This window comes from Arachis ipaensis, chromosome B5 (genome assembly GCF_059453495.1).
Source record: "Arachis ipaensis isolate K30076 ecotype BB chromosome B5, ASM5945349v1, whole genome shotgun sequence".
Taxonomy (NCBI): Eukaryota; Viridiplantae; Streptophyta; class Magnoliopsida; order Fabales; family Fabaceae; genus Arachis; species Arachis ipaensis.
In genome coordinates this window covers 95,838,811-95,854,565 of record NC_142440.1, presented here as the reverse complement: position 1 = coordinate 95,854,565, position 15,755 = coordinate 95,838,811, and the positions used below count along the sequence as shown (strand labels likewise).

Below are 15,755 nucleotides of genomic sequence, written 5' to 3'. Positions count from 1 at the left end.
TTGAAATTGATTTTGAGAAAGATGTGATTGATATTTATTTTGAAAAAGATTTGAAAAAGAAATTTAAAAAGATTTGATTTTTGAAATCAAAGTTGATTACTTGACTAACAAGAAACAGAAAGCTATGATTTAAATTTTAAAGATTGAACCTTTCTTACTAGGCAAGTAACAAACTTAAAAAATTTTGAATCAATCACATTAATTGTTAGTAAAGATTTTGAAATTATGAAACAAAAAAAAAAGATTTTTGAGAATCAAATTGAAATTTTTGAAAATATAAGAAAAAAATATAAAAGATTTGATTTTTGAAAAAGTTTTTAAAAAGATAGAATTTTTAAATTGAAAATTTGATTTGACTCATAAGAAACAACTAGATTTTAAAAATTTTTGAAAAAGTCAAGTCAAATATTCGAATTTTATGAGAAGAAAAAGGGAAAGATATTTTTTTATTTTTGAATTTTTAATGAAGAAAGAGAAAAACATCAAAAAGACTCAATGCATGAAAATTTTGGATCAAAACAAATGATGCATGCAAGAACACTATGAATGTCAAGATGAACACCAAGAACACTTTGAAGATCAAGATGAACACCAAGAACTTATTTTTGAAAATTTTGAAGAAAAGAAAAACATGCAAGACACCAAACTTAGAAATTTTCAAACTTTAAACACTAACAAATTGAAAATGCATATGGAAAACAAGAAAAGACACAAAACAAGAAATTTTAAAGATCAAACAAGAAGACTTACCAAGAACAACTTGAAGATCATGAAGAATGCAATGCATGAATTTTCAAAAAAATGCAAGAAAGAGATAAACCTGCAATTGACACCAAACTTAAAAACTGACACAAGATTCAAGCAAGAAACATCAAATTAATTTTTTTGGTTTTTATCATTTTATAAGATTTTTTTGGTTTTTTTTTTTCGAAAATTATTTTGGGAAAAATGAAAAAGAAGAAAATTTTTTTTGGTTTTCGAAAATAAATAAAATTTAAAATCTTAAAAATAAAATAAAATTACCTAATCTGAGCAACAAGATGAACCGTCAGTTGTCCAAACTAGAACAATCCCCGGCAACGGCGCCAAAAACTTAGTGCGCAGAAATCGTGACGGTTCATTCCTTGGTAACGGCGCTAAAAACTTAATACGCACGTTCATAATCTTAGTTCTTTGTCACAACTTCGCACAACTAACCAGCAAGTGCACTGGGTCGTCCAAGTAATAAACCTTACATGAGTAAGGGTCGATCCCACGGAGATTGTCGGCTTGAAGCAAGCTATGGTCATCTTGCAAATCTCAGTCAGGCAGATTCGATTGATTATGGAGATTTAATAATTAAAAGATAAATAAAACGTAAATTAAAGATAGAGATACTTCTGTAATTTATTGGTGAAAGTTTCAGATAAGCGTATGAAGACGCTTGTTCCTCCTGAACCTCTGCTTTCCTATTGTCTTCATCCAATCATTCATACTCCTTTCTATGGTAAGCTGTATGTTAGGCGTCACCGTTGTCAATGGCTACATCCCGTCCTCTCAGTGAAAATGGTCCAATGCGCTGTCACTGCATGGCTAATCATATGTCGGTTCTCGATCATACTGGAATAGGATCCATTGATCCTTTTGCGTCTGTCACTTCGCCCAGCACTCGCGAGTTTGAAGCTCGTCACAGCCATCCCTTCCCAGATCCTACTCGGAATACCACAGACAAGGTTTAGACTTTCCGGATCTCAAGAATGGCCGTCCATGGATTCTAACTTATACCATGAAGACTCTGATTAAGGAATCCCAGAGTTATTGATTCAATCTAAGGTAGAATGGAAGTGGTTGTCAGGCACGCGTTCATAGGTTGGGAATGATGATGACTGTCACGATCATCACATTCATATTGAAGTGCGAATGAATATCTTAGAATCGGAATAAGCTTGAATTGAATAGAAAAATAATAGTACTTTGTATTAATTCATGAGGAACAGCAGAGCTCCACACCTTAATCTATGGTGTGTAGAAACTCTACCGTTGAAAATACATAAGAACAAGGTCCTATTTATATCAGACTAGTTACTAGGGTTTACAGAAATGAGTAAATGATGCAGAAATCCACTTCTGGGGCCCACTTGGTTTGTGCTTGGACGGAGCATTGAGCTTTACACGTGTAGAGGCTTCTCTTGGAGTTGAACGCCAGTTTGTAATCTGTTTCTGGTGTTTAACTCCACTTTGCAACCTGTTTCTGGTGTTTAACTCCAGAATGCAACATGGAACTGGTGTTGAACGCCAGTTTGCGTCGTCTAAACTCGGGCAAAGTATGGACTATTATATATTGTTGGAAAGCCCTGGATGTCTACTTTCCAAAGCAATTAAGAGCGCACCATTTGGAGTTCTGTAGCTCCAGAAAACCTACTTTGGTGCAGGGAGGTCAGAATCCAGCAGCATCTGCAGTCCTTCTTCAACCTCTGAATCTAATTTTTGCTCAAGTCCCTCAATTTTAGCCAGAAAATAGCTGAAATCACAGAAAAACACACAAACTCATAGTAAAGTCCAGAAATGTGAATTTTTATTAAAAACTAATAAAAATATACTAAAAACTAACTAAATCATACTAAAAACTATGTAAAAATAATGCCAAAAAGCGTATAAATTATCCGCTCATCACTATACCACGAAGGTTTTAATCTTAGATTAGAAACCCAAGAGATACACATTCAAGCTTGTTTGCATGTAGAACGGAAGTGGTTGTCAGGCACGCGTTCATAGGTGAGAATGGTGATGAGTGTCACATAATCATCACATTCATCATGTTCTTGGGTGTGAATGGATATCTTAGAATAAGAATAAGCTTGAATTGAATTGAAAAATAATAGTACTTTGCATTAATTCATGAGGAACAGCAGAGCTCCACACCTTAATCTATGAGGTGTAGAAACTCCACCGTTGAAAATACATAAGTGAAAGGTCCAGGCATGGCCGAATGGCCAGCCCCCAAGTCTAAGGAAAAACGTTCCAAAGATCGATATAAAATAAATCCCTAAAAGTAGTTTTTATACTAAATTAGTAGCTAGGGTTACAGAAAATAAGTAACTAATTGTAGATAGTGTATAAATCCACTTCTGGGGCCCACTTGGTGTGTACTTGGGCTGAGCATTGAAGCTTTCACATGTAGAGACTCTTCTTGGAGTTAAACGCCAGGTTGCAGCCTGTTTGTAGCGTTTAACTTCAGAATAGGGCAGGAAGTTGGCGTTTGATCGCCAGTTTGCGTCATCAAAACTCAGGCAAAGTATGGCCTATTATATATTACTGGAAAGCCCTGGATGTCTACTTTCCAACGCAATTTAGAGCGCCCCAATTGGGTTTCTGTAGCTCCAGAAAATCCATTTCGAGTGCAGGGAGGTCAGAATCCAACAACATCTGCAGTCCTTTCAGCCTCTGAATCAGATTTTTACTCAGGTCCCTCAATTTCAGCCAGAAAATATCTAAAATCATAGAAAAACACACAAACTCATAGTAAAGTCTAGAAATGTGAATTTTGCTTGAAAACTAATAAAAACATAGTAAAAACTAACTAAATTATACTAAAAACTACCTAAAAACAATGCCAAAAAGTGTATAAATTATCCGTTCATCAGTAAACAACAGAATTAAAGAGAATGGGAAAGATAAAAAATGGGGGATTCAATGGGCTTAGGAGATGTTTCATTCTCCGGATCAAGTTCATTCTCATCTCTTCCTCAATCAATGTACTTATTGATCTCCTAGGCAATCTTAAGTGATTGGATCCCAATTCCTTGGCAATCAAATCTCTCTAAGCTTGAACAATTGCGCAATTCCTTGATTTAATTGCTCATAGGAAGAGATGAAGTTTGGTCACTGATTATACCACACACTTTCATAGATCAAAGTATTGGTAGGATTCATGTCACTATATCCATCCAACCCCCAACCTAATCCGATGTGAGAAAGTATTTCTAGCATGATTTCCTCATTCCTCTTTCAAGGTTCCAAGAAAATCCAACTATGAACAATTTCTCTCTCGAGATAATTGTTCAATTGAATGGAGATCAAAAGCTTTCAAGAAAAATCAAGAGAAAAGAAAGAGGAAGAAAGATGAAAACTATTATTAATCCATTGAATTACAACAAAGCTCCCTAACCCAATGAAAAGGGGTTTAGTTGTACATAGCTCTAGAAATGGAAATTGAAATTGGAAAGTGCATTCTGAAAGTAAAACTGAATTGCAAAAAGTAATACAAGAAGTGTTTGCAATCCTAGATCCCCAGGTGCCAATCTCACAACAGAAAAGGAAAAAAAAGTGCAGAGAAAATGAAATCAGGGTTGTCCAATTGGGATCCCCCTGCTTCCAGCCTTATTGAACTCCCAGAGCCCCCCCTCAGGGCCTCCCAGAGAGCTGCCTTCCATCTTCAAAAACTCCTCTATTTATGCTCTCCTTCCCATCTTCTATTGGGTCTTCATTGTACTTGGATGTGGGTCTTGGCCTTGATTGAATCAGTTAGGAGTGACTCTTAGTGATGTTGATGAGGTTTTATTTGGCAACTAACGTTCACAAGTTTAAATGGGTGCATTTTGGAATTGAGCTTGGTATGGACGTTAGTGACTAACGTTGGTGGCCACTAACTTTGGCTAACGTTCCCTTTTAGTCATTGGGAACGTTAGAGGCAACGTTAGTGCACCAACGTTACTACCAATGTTAGCCTGGTCACGCGTATGCGTCAAACTAAATTTTTGCCATTTTGCGTGTGCACGTCGTCCATGCGTACGTGAGACTTGCTGTTTTTTCCATTTTCACGCGTACGCGTCATCGACACGTGCGCGTCACTACAAATTTTCCAACTCCAGATTTGAAATTTTTATCGAAGGCATTAGAGGGAATGTTGGTGAACCAACGTTACCTCCAAAGTTGGTCTGGTAAAGCGTGCGCGTCACTCACGGGTACGCATGGAGTATCAAATTTCCACGCTCACGCGTACGCGTCACCCACGCGTGGGCGTCTGATGAGGGAAAAACGATTCCACATAAACTCACTGGCAAGTGTGCCGGGTCGCATCAAGTAGTAATAACTCATAGGAGTGAGGTCAATCCTACAGGGATTGATGGATCAAGCAACTTTAGTATGGTGATGAATTTAGTTAAGCTAATATTGATGATTTGATGGGAAATTGATTGACAGAATGTAAATTGGTATGAATCTAAATATGCAGAATGTAAATTACTTGAAAAGTAAATGGCAGAAAAGTTAAACTGCTGAAACTTAAAGTGCAAGAAATTAAAAGAACTGAAACATAAATTGCAAGAAAAGTAAATAACTGAAACTTAAAGTGCAAGAATTTTAAATTACTGAATCTAAATTGCCAGAAAAATTAAATTGCATGAAGAATAAAGGAATTTAGGTGTTGGGAATCAAAATAGAACTGGAAAATGTAAATTCCACTAAATGAGAGACTCTAAGGTGAAGAAATTCAGAAAAATTGATCAATCAAGATATTAGTATCAAAACAGAAATGGAAAATAAGCAGAAGAATCAAAACAGAAAGAAAACTAAGATATCAATTGCTCTCTTAACAAAACAGAAAAGAAGAAATTGCAGAGGGAATAACAACAAAAAGAAAGCTAAGATCAGAGCTCCAATTCTTAGAATTATAAAAAGGAAAAGTAAAAGATGACTTCAAGATGAAGAAATTCAGAAGAATTCTTCAATCCCAGTTCCCAGACCCAAAAACAGAAAATAAAAATTGCAGAAGAGAGGAAATAAACCAAAAAAAGAAAACTCAGATCTGATCTCCAATTCTAAAATTCTAAAAGGAAAATTAAAAGAGCTCCCCTATGAAATCAAAACAGAAAGAAAACTAAGATCTCAATTGATCTCTTAACAAAACAGAAAAGAAGAAATTGCAGAGGGAATAAAAACAAAAATAAAGCTAAGATCAGAGCTCCAATTCTTAGAATTATAAAAAGGAAAAGTAAAAGATGACTTCAAGATGAAGAAATTCAGAAGAATTCTTCAATCCCAGTTTCCAGACCCAAAAACAGAAAATAAAAATTGCAGAAGAGAGGAAACAAACCAAAAAAAGAAAACTCAGATCTGATCTCCAATTCTAAAATTCTAAAAGGAAAATTAAAAGAGCTCCCCTATGAAATCAAATTCCTCTCTATTTATACAATTTCTATTTCAGTCCTCAAGTACTTGGAGTGGGCTTTTTGGCCTGTGAAGAAAATGGATCAGAACTGGGTGCTTGAGTGCTGCTTCCAGGGGAACGTTGCGTTCTCAAAGTGAGCACAGCGTTCATTCATCCAGGCATGCGCGTCCCTTGCGTGTGCGCGTCCTTTTTGCGTTTTTGCTCATCGACGCGTACGCGTCACATACGCGTGCGCGTCACTATCAATCTTCAGCTCCCAACATGCTCGCGCGCCCCTTTCACGCGTACGCGTCCTCAATGGCGTTCACTTAATGAGTGCTACGTTTTCTTAGTGAACGCTGCCCACGCGTGTGCGTCTTCTGCGCGTGCACGTGGGTAGTAAAATACCACTTCCAAGCTTCAGCTCCACCCAAGCGTTCGCGTGGTTCCTCCCAGGTGCTCCATCGACGCGTGCGCGTCATGCACGCATGCACGTCGATTACAGAACTTCACCTCCGAATTTAAATCTACCCGAAAATGCTGGCTTAGTGAACGTAGCGCTCTCTTCAAAAACGAAGGCCAACCACATCCATGCATACGCGTCATGCACGCGTACACGTGGGTCTTCGAAAATTGCCCCTGACGCGTAAGCGTCCTGTACGCGTTCGCGTCGCAAGTGAGTGTGGCATTCTTTATTTGAACGCAGCGTTATTCTGCAGGGCTTCTCCTTCTCTTAATTTTCTCACCTAAAATCAACCAAACAAGCAATCAAAGTCTCACTAAAATCATAAGAATTTGCATCATTCATAATAATCACTTAAATTCTTGCATAAATCTCATGATTTTGTATAAAATAGATGATGTTTGATTGAATCATAATAATCATGAAATTCCACTCCAACCACTTACTTGTTGTGCAAGAAAGTACATAAAACCTGATGAAACAAATGAAAAATGCTTGTGAAACTAGCATAAGATGACTTGTCATCACAACACCAAACTTAAATCTTGCTTGTTCCTAAGCAAGCACTAAAACATGAGAGGAAATGGAAGAAAACAGAAAAGCATATATGTCCTTATTTAGCAGGTAATTGAATTTGGTTCATGGAATTTTATGCAGAAGTAATTGAAGCTCTACTTTCTTTAGATTTTAGGATTGAAATATCCCTTTAAATGATAACCAAAGTTGTTTCTGTGAGCCTTGTCATTCATCCATCCTTGGTGTTTTGATTTTCTTTTGTCTTTCATGCTGAGAAGCTTATACTTTTATTCAAAGCTAAGTGTTATGTGTTGCAGTAGCTTTTTAGCTTTGTTTTTCAGTCAACACATCTTCACCACAGACACTTGGCTCATAATTCATCCTAAGACATTGATGCCCAGTACCTCTTTGGGTTACTAAATGCCTTGTAACTAGGTTGCTCTTGATAATGGACTTTCGGTTCATAATCCCGGATTAATCCACCCAAGTTACCAAGTTTTAAAATACTCCTTAGAACCTATTTGTCCAAGCGGATCCTAGTACAAAAAGCACCACAGGCATATGTTCTAAGGTCCAAGTTATTGGTGTCTAGCCTTATTATTTGTTTCTTTCATTTTTTGTTTGCCAATTCTTGGCTTTTCTTCCTTTCCTTTCTTTCTCTTTCTTTTTCCAAGGATAATTATTAATTGAAGGCTTTACAACATCAACTAAGTTCACACTACAAGGGATCATCCTAACCTTTATCCTTTATTACTGAGCTTACTTTAACAATCAAACATATATACCACCACTGAACTTTATTATTATTCCTACCACATTGGACATTCGGTTCCTGTTTCAACATTTTCTTTTATTCATGCAAAAGGGAAACGAGACATATATTCAAGTAGGATGAGTGATGCAAACACTTATACTAGAACATCTATTTTGAGAAGTGACAGGAGAATAGACAAACAGAATGCAGATAAGGGTAACCTATCAGAGAGGGATACAATTAAACTTCCAACCAAAACACAGCAAGATATAAATAGTTGAGTAACAATACAACCTTTTGGTATCTTCTTGCTTGTTTCTTGTGGATCTTCAACAGGGCATCTCTGAGGCCAAGACTAGTCTACCTGATTCCAAAGTCCAGCATCCTTCAGCCTTTGTTCCATTCATTCTATATTTCCATGGGCTCTTGCTCTTTGCTTGTTTACCAATTCCTGGCACTCCATGAATGGTTTGATCTCTCTATTTAACACTGGCATGCCACAGACTATGTAGTTCAGCTTCGCTTGAGTCACTAGATCTGATGACAAGTCATCTTATACTAGTTTTACAAGCATTTTTCATTAGTTTCATTAGGTTTTATGCACTTTCTTGCACCATAAGTAAGTAATTGGAGTGAATTTTCATGATTATCTTGAACCAATCAAACATCATTCATTTTATACTAAATCATAGGTTTTGTGCTAAAATTCATTGATTTAATAAATAATGCAAAGATCTAGTGATTTTGGTGGAGCTTTGATTAGTTGTTTGGATTGCTTGTAGGTGAAGAAATGGTGGAAAAAGGAATTTTGGCACACTTTTGAAGTTTGGGCACGCTTTGGACCTTAGGCCACGCTTTGAAAAGCATGGCCCATTACCATAGAGCGTGGCGCATCAAAGACACAAAAAGTAGCGCTTAAAAATTGAAGTGCTATGCTCTCTTTTGCTCACTTTTGCGTGAGTACAACAAGCCCAGGGGAAGCACCAAATGGTACAACACGCACCAAGGACCAAGAGGGCGCTCAAAATTGAGAGTGTAGTGCTCTCTTTTGTTCCCTTTCTCGCGCATCCAAGCCCAGGGAAGCATGCACAAGGCTGGCCAAGGAAGGAGCGCTCAAAACTTTGAGTGTGGCGCTCCATTCTTTTACCTTTTTTGTGCCTTCTTTGGCAATGGAGCAAGGCACAAGGCCAAACAAAACAAGGAAGCACAATGCATTGGCCAATGTTTGAAGAGGGGAACCTAGCAAGGGCCAAGGGTAGCACTCCAAAACTCAAGCGCAGCGCTCTCTTCTTCTCACTTTCTCGTGCCAATCCATGCAAACCAAGGCACAAAATCAACAAACCAAGAGTGTAGCGCTAAAAAAGTGACCGGAGCGCTCAAAAAGTGAGCGCTATGGCTAGGGAGCTTGGCAATTGACAAGGCAAGTGAGCGTTATGCTCACTATACCAAGCGGAGCGCTTCCCTGGGAGGATCCCTGGTGCACGAAATTGTGTTCCACGTTCTTTGTACTTGTGTGTTATTAACAATATATAATTGTATTGAATCCTCATTGTGGCTCTATGTGTGGACACAACTCCGTTCAACTAACCAGCAAGTGCACTGGGTCGTCCAAGTAATACCTTACGTGAGTAAGGGTCGAATCCCACGGAGATTGTTGGTATGAAGCAAGCTATGGTCACCTTGTAAATCTCAGTCAGGCGGATATAAAATAATTATGGAGTTTTCGAATAATAAATAAGAGAATAGGGATAGAGATACTTATGTAAATCATTGGTAGGAATTTCAGATAAGCGAATGGAGATGCTTTTTGTTCCTCTGAACCTCTGCTTTCCTGCTATCTTCATCCAATCAGTCTTACTCCTTTCCATGGCTGGCTTTATGCAAGGGCATCACCGTTGTCAGTGGCTACATCCCCTCCTCTCAGTGAAAGATATGCTCACATGCTCTGTCACAGCACGGCCAATCATCTGTCGGTTCTCGATCATGCTGGAATAGGATTCACCCTCCTTTTGCGTCTGTCACTAACGTCCAACAATCGCGAGTTTGAAGCTCGTCACAGTCATTCAATCATTGAATCCTACTCAGAATACCGCAGACAAGGTTTAGACCTTCCGGATTCTCTTGAATGCCGCCATCATTCTAGCTTACGCCACGGAGATTCTGGTTAGGAGATCTAAGAGATATTCATTCTAGCTTATTTCATGTAGAACGGAAGTGTTTGTCAGGCACGCGTTCATAGGGGAGAAGGATGATGAGCGTCACACATAATCATCACCTTCATCACGTTCTTGGGTGCGAATGGATATCTTAGAAGCGAAATAAGAAGAATTGAATAGAAAACAGTAGTACTTTGCATTAATTCATTGAGGAACAGCAGAGCTCCACACCTTAATCTATGGAGTATAGAAACTCTACCGTATGAAAATACATAAGTGAAGGTCCAAGCATGGCCGAGATGGCCAGGCCCCTAAAACGTGATCAAAGGATCATAAGGTAATCCAAAGATGCTTGATACAATAGTAAGAGGTCCTATTTATAATAAACTAGTTACTAGGGTTTACATGAGTAAGTAATTGATGTACAAATCCACTTCCGGGGCCCACTTGGTGTGTGTTTGGGCTGAGCTTAAGTGTGGCACGTGCAGAGGCCATTTGTGGAGTTAAACGCCAGTTTCTGTGCCAGTTTGGGCATTCAACTCTGGTTTTGGATCCTTTTCTGGCGCTGGACGCCAGATTTGGGCAGAAGGCTGGCGTTGAACGCCAGTTTACGTCGTCAATTCTTGGCCAAAGTATGGACTATTATATATTGCTGGAAAGCCCTGGATGTCTACTTTCCAACGCAATTGGAAGCGCGCCATTTCGAGTTCTGTAGCTCCAAAAAATCCACTTTGAGTGCAGGGAGATCAGAATCCAACAGCATCAGCAGTCCTTTTTCAACCTCTGAATCTGATTTCTGCTCAAGTCCCTCAATTTCAGCCAGAAAATACCTGAAATCACAGAAAAACACACAAACTCATAGTAAAGTCCAGAAATGTGAATTTAACATAAAAACTAATGAAAACATCCCTAAAAGTAACTAGATTCTACTAAAAACATACTAAAAACAATGTCAAAAAGCGTATAAATTATCCGCTCATCACAACACCAAACTTAAATTGTTGCTTGTCCCCGAGCAACTGAAAATCAAATAGGATAAAAAGAAGAGAATATACTATAAATTCCAAACTATCAATGAAACATAGCTCCAATCATATGAGCGGGACTTATAGCTTTTTGCCTCTTGAATAGTTTTGGCATCTCACTTTATCCGTTGAGGTTCAGAATGATTGGCATCTATAGGAACTTCAGATTTCGAATAGTGTTATTGACTCTCCTAGTTCAGTATGATGATTCTTGAACACAGCTTCTTTATGAGTCTTGGCCGTGGCCCTAAGCATTTTGTTTTCCAGTATTACCACCGGATACATAAATGCCACAGACACATAATTGGGTGAACCTTTTCAGATTGTGACTCAGCTTTTGCTAAAGTCCCCAATTAGAGGTGTCCAGGGTTCTTAAGCACACTCTTTGTTTTTGCTTTGGACCTTGACTTTAACCGCTCAGTCTCAAGTTTTCACTTGACACCTACACGCCACAAGCACATGGTTAGGGACAGCTTGGTTTAGCCGCTTAGACCAGGATTTTATTCCTTTAGGCCCTCCTATCCACTGATGCTCAAAGCCTTGGGATCCTTTTTATTTGCCCTTGCCTTTTGGTTTTAAGGGTTATTGGCTTTTTCTGCTTGCTTTTTCTTTTTCTTTCTATTATTTTTTTTTCTGCAAGCTTTGTTTTTTTTTTTTTTTGCTGCTTTTTCTTGCTTCAAGAATCATTTTTATGATTTTTCAGATTATCAAATAACATGTCTCCTAGTCATCATTCTTTCAAGAGCCAACATATTTAACATTCTTAAACAACAACTTTAAAAGACATATGCACTGTTCAAGTATACATTCAGAAAACAAGAAGCATTGTCACCACATCAATATAATTAAGCTAAGTTCAAGGATAAATTCGAAACTCATGTACTTCTTGTTCTTTTGAATTAAAATATTTTTCTTTTAAGAGAGGTGATGGATTCATAGGACATTCATATCTTTAAGACAAATTTACTAACTACTAATGATCATGTAATGAAGACACAAACATAGATAAGCACATAACATAGAAAACGAAAAAATAGAGAGAGTAAGAACAAGGAATGAGTCCACCTTAGTGATGTCCTTGAGCTCTTCTATGTCTCTTCCTTGTCTTTGCTGCTCCTCCTTCATTGCTTTTAGATCTTCTCTGATTTCATGAAGGATGATGGAGTGCTCCTGATGTTCCACCCTTAGTTGCTTCCAATAATTGTGTGGAAGAAAATGAATCCCCTGAGGTATCTCAGGGATCTCTTGATTTGCAGTCAAATGTTCTACCACTGAGCTATAGACCCTTGATGGAAGCTTTTGTCTTCCCTTTCCTCTTTCTATAGGTTTCTCTGGCCTTAGGTGCCATCAATGGTTATGGAAAAAACAAAAAAGCTATGCTTTTACCACACCAAACTTAGAATGTTGCTCGCCCTCGAGCAAAAGAAGAAAGAATAGAAGAATAAGAAGAAGATATGGAGGAGATGGATGGGAGTGTGTATTCGGCCATATGGGTGGGATTGGGTGGGGGAGAGATATTGAATTTTTTTGAAGGTAGTGGGTGTATGGATGTGAGTGGTAAATGGAAAAAAAAGAAGGGATGATCATGAATGGGAAGAGAGATGATGAGGTAGGTGGGGATCCTGTGGGGTCCACAGATCCTGAGGTGTCAAGGCATTTACATCCCTGCACCAATTTAGGCATGTAAAATGCCCTTGCACACAACTCTGGGCATTCAGCGCCAGGTTGGTGCCCATTTTGGGCGTTCAACGCCCCTTTGCTGCCATTTCTGGCGTTGAACGCCAGAACCATGCTTGTTCTGGGCGTTCAGCGCCAGGATGCTCCCATTCTGGGCGTTCAGCGCCAGAACTATGCTCTGTTCTGGCGTTTGAACGCCAGACAGATGCTCCTCCAGGGTGTGATTTTTCTTCTGCTATTTTTGATTCCGTTTTCAATTTTTATATTTATTTTGTGACTCCACATGATCATGAACCTAAGAAAACATGAAAAACAATAAGAATTAGATAAATATTGGGTTGCCTCCCAACAAGCGCTTCTTTAATGTCAATAGCTTGACAGTGGGCTCTCATGGAGCCTCACAGATGTGCAGAGCTTTGTTGAGACTCTCCAACACCAAACTTAGAGTTTGGATATGGGAGTTCAACACCAAACTTAGAGTTTGGTTGTGGCCTCCCAACACCAAACTTAGAGTTTGACTGTGGGGGCTCTGGTTGACTCTGCTTTGAGAGAAGCTTTTCAAGCTTCCTCTCCATGGTTGCAGAGGGAGATCCTTGAGTTTTGAATACAAGGGAGTTCTCATTCCATTGAAGGACTATTTCACCTCTGTCAACATCAATCACAGCCCTTGCTGTGGCCAGGAAAGGTCTTCCTAGGATGATGGATTCATCCTCTTCCTTTCCAGTATCCAGGACTATGAAATCAGTAGGTATGTAAAGGCCCTCAACCTTTACTAATACATCTTCTACTTGTCCATAAGCCTGTCTTCTTGAGCTGTCTGCCATCTCTAGTGAGATTTTAGCAGCTTGCACCCCATAGATTCCCAGTTTCTCTATTACAGAGAGGGGCATGAGGTTTATTCCTGAACCAAGGTCACACAGAGCCTTAAAGATCATGGTGCCTATGGTACAGGGTATTATGAACTTTCCAGGATCCTGTCTCTTCTGAGGCAATGTCAGTTGATCCAGATCACTTAGTTCATTGATGAACAAGGGAGGTTCAACTTCCCAAGCATCAATGCCAAACAATTTGGCATTCAGCTTCATGATTGCACCAAGAAACTTGGCAGTTTGCTCTTCAGTGACATCCTCATTCTCTTCAGAAGAGGAATACTCATCAGAGCTCATGAAGGGCATAAGGAGGTTCAATGGAATCTCTATGGTCTCTAGATGAGCCTCAGAGTCCTTTGGTTCCCCAGAGGGAAACTCCTTATTGATCACTGGACGTCCCTGGAGGTCTTCCTCCTTGGGATTCACGTCCTCTCCTCTCCTCACAGGTTCGGCCATGGAGCTTATGTCAATGGCCTTGCACTCTCCTTTTGGGTTCTCTTCTGTATTGCTTGGGAGAGTACTAGGAGGGATTTCAGTGATCCTTTTACTCAGCTGGCCCACTTGTGCTTCCAGATTTCTAATGGAAGACCTTGTTTCATTCATGAAACTTACAGTGGCCTTAGATAGATCAGAGACTAGATTTGCTAAATTAGAAGCATTTTGTTCAGAGTTCTCTGTCTGTTGCTGAGTTGATGATGGAAAAGGCTTGCTATTGCTAAACCTGTTTCTTCCACCATTATTAAAGCCTTGTTGGGGCTTTTGATCCTTCCATGAGAAATTTGGATGATTTCTCCATGTTGAGTTATAGGTGTTTCCATAAGGTTCACCTAAGTAATTTACCTCTGCTATTGCAGGGTTCTCAGGATCATAAGCTTCTTCTTCAGGAGAAGCCTCTTGAGTACTGTTGGATGCAGCTTGCATTCCATGCAGACTCTGAGAGATCATATTGACTTGCTGAGTCAATATTTTATTCTGAGCCAATATGGCATTCAGAGTATCAACCTCAAGAACTCCCTTCTTCATAGGCGTCCCATTATTCACAGGATTCCTTTCAGAAGTGTACATGAACTGGTTATTAGCAACCATGTCAATGAGTTCTTGAGCTTCTGCAGGCGTTTTCTTTAGGTGAATGGATCCACCTGCAGAAGTGTCCAGTGACATCTTTGATAGCTCAGATAAACCATCATAGAATATATCCAGGATGGTCCATTCTGAAAGCATGTCAGAAGGACACTTTTTGGTCAACTGTTTGTATCTTTCCCAAGCTTCATAGAGAGATTCACCTTCTTTCTGTCTGAAGGTTTGAACATCAGCTCTAAGCTTGCTCAGCTTTTGAGGAGGAAAGTACTTGGCTAAGAAAGCCGTGATCAGCTTATCCCAAGAGTTCAGGCTGTCTTTGGGTTGAGAATCCAACCATAATCTAGCTCTGTCTCTTACAGCAAAAGGGAAAAGCATGAGCCTGTAGACTTCAGGATCTACTCTATTAGTCTTTACAGTATCACATATCTGCAAGAATTCAGTTAAGAACTGAAAAGGATCTTCAGATGGAAGTCCATGAAACTTGCAGTTCTGCTGCATCAGAGAAACTAATTGAGGTTTCAGCTCAAAGTTGTTTGCTCCAATGGCAGGAATGGAGATGCTTCTTCCATGTAAATTGGAATTAGGTGTAGTAAAGTCACCAAGCATCTTCCTTACATTATTATTATTTTCGGCTGCCATCTCCTCTGCTTGTTCGAAAATTTCTGAAAGGTTATCTCTGGATTGTTGTATTTTAGCTTCTCTAAATTTTCTCTTCAGAGTCCTTTCAGGTTCTGGATCTGCTTCCACAAGAATGTTCTTATCCTTGCTCCTGCTCATATGACAAAGAAGAAGGCACAGAAAAATAATAATAATAATAATAGAGATCCTTTATACCACAGTATAGGGATCCCTTTGTGAGTGGAAGAAAAGGGGGAGACAAAGAATGTAATATAAAGGAAGAAACACAATTGTGAGAATGGAAGAGATGTGAGATGAGATGTTAGGATATGAATGAATAAATAGAATAGGATGGGGGAGGTATAATTTTCGAAAATTATTTTGAAAAGGAGTTAGTGATTTTTGAAAATTGGTTTTTGAAAATTTGTTAGTATTTTTCGAAAATTTTTTGAAATAAAAATGAAAATAAA

General features: G+C 38.8%; 1 non-coding gene across 1 annotated transcript; it reads left to right on the top strand.

Annotated features, from left to right (window-relative positions):
• The first annotated feature begins 14,802 nt into the window (after positions 1 to 14,802).
• LOC148565059 (small nucleolar RNA R71) lies at positions 14,803 to 14,910 on the top strand. Its single transcript, XR_015885092.1, has one exon. It is a non-coding gene; the product is annotated as a small nucleolar RNA R71 (small nucleolar RNA).
• Positions 14,911 to 15,755: the final 845 nt, after the last annotated feature.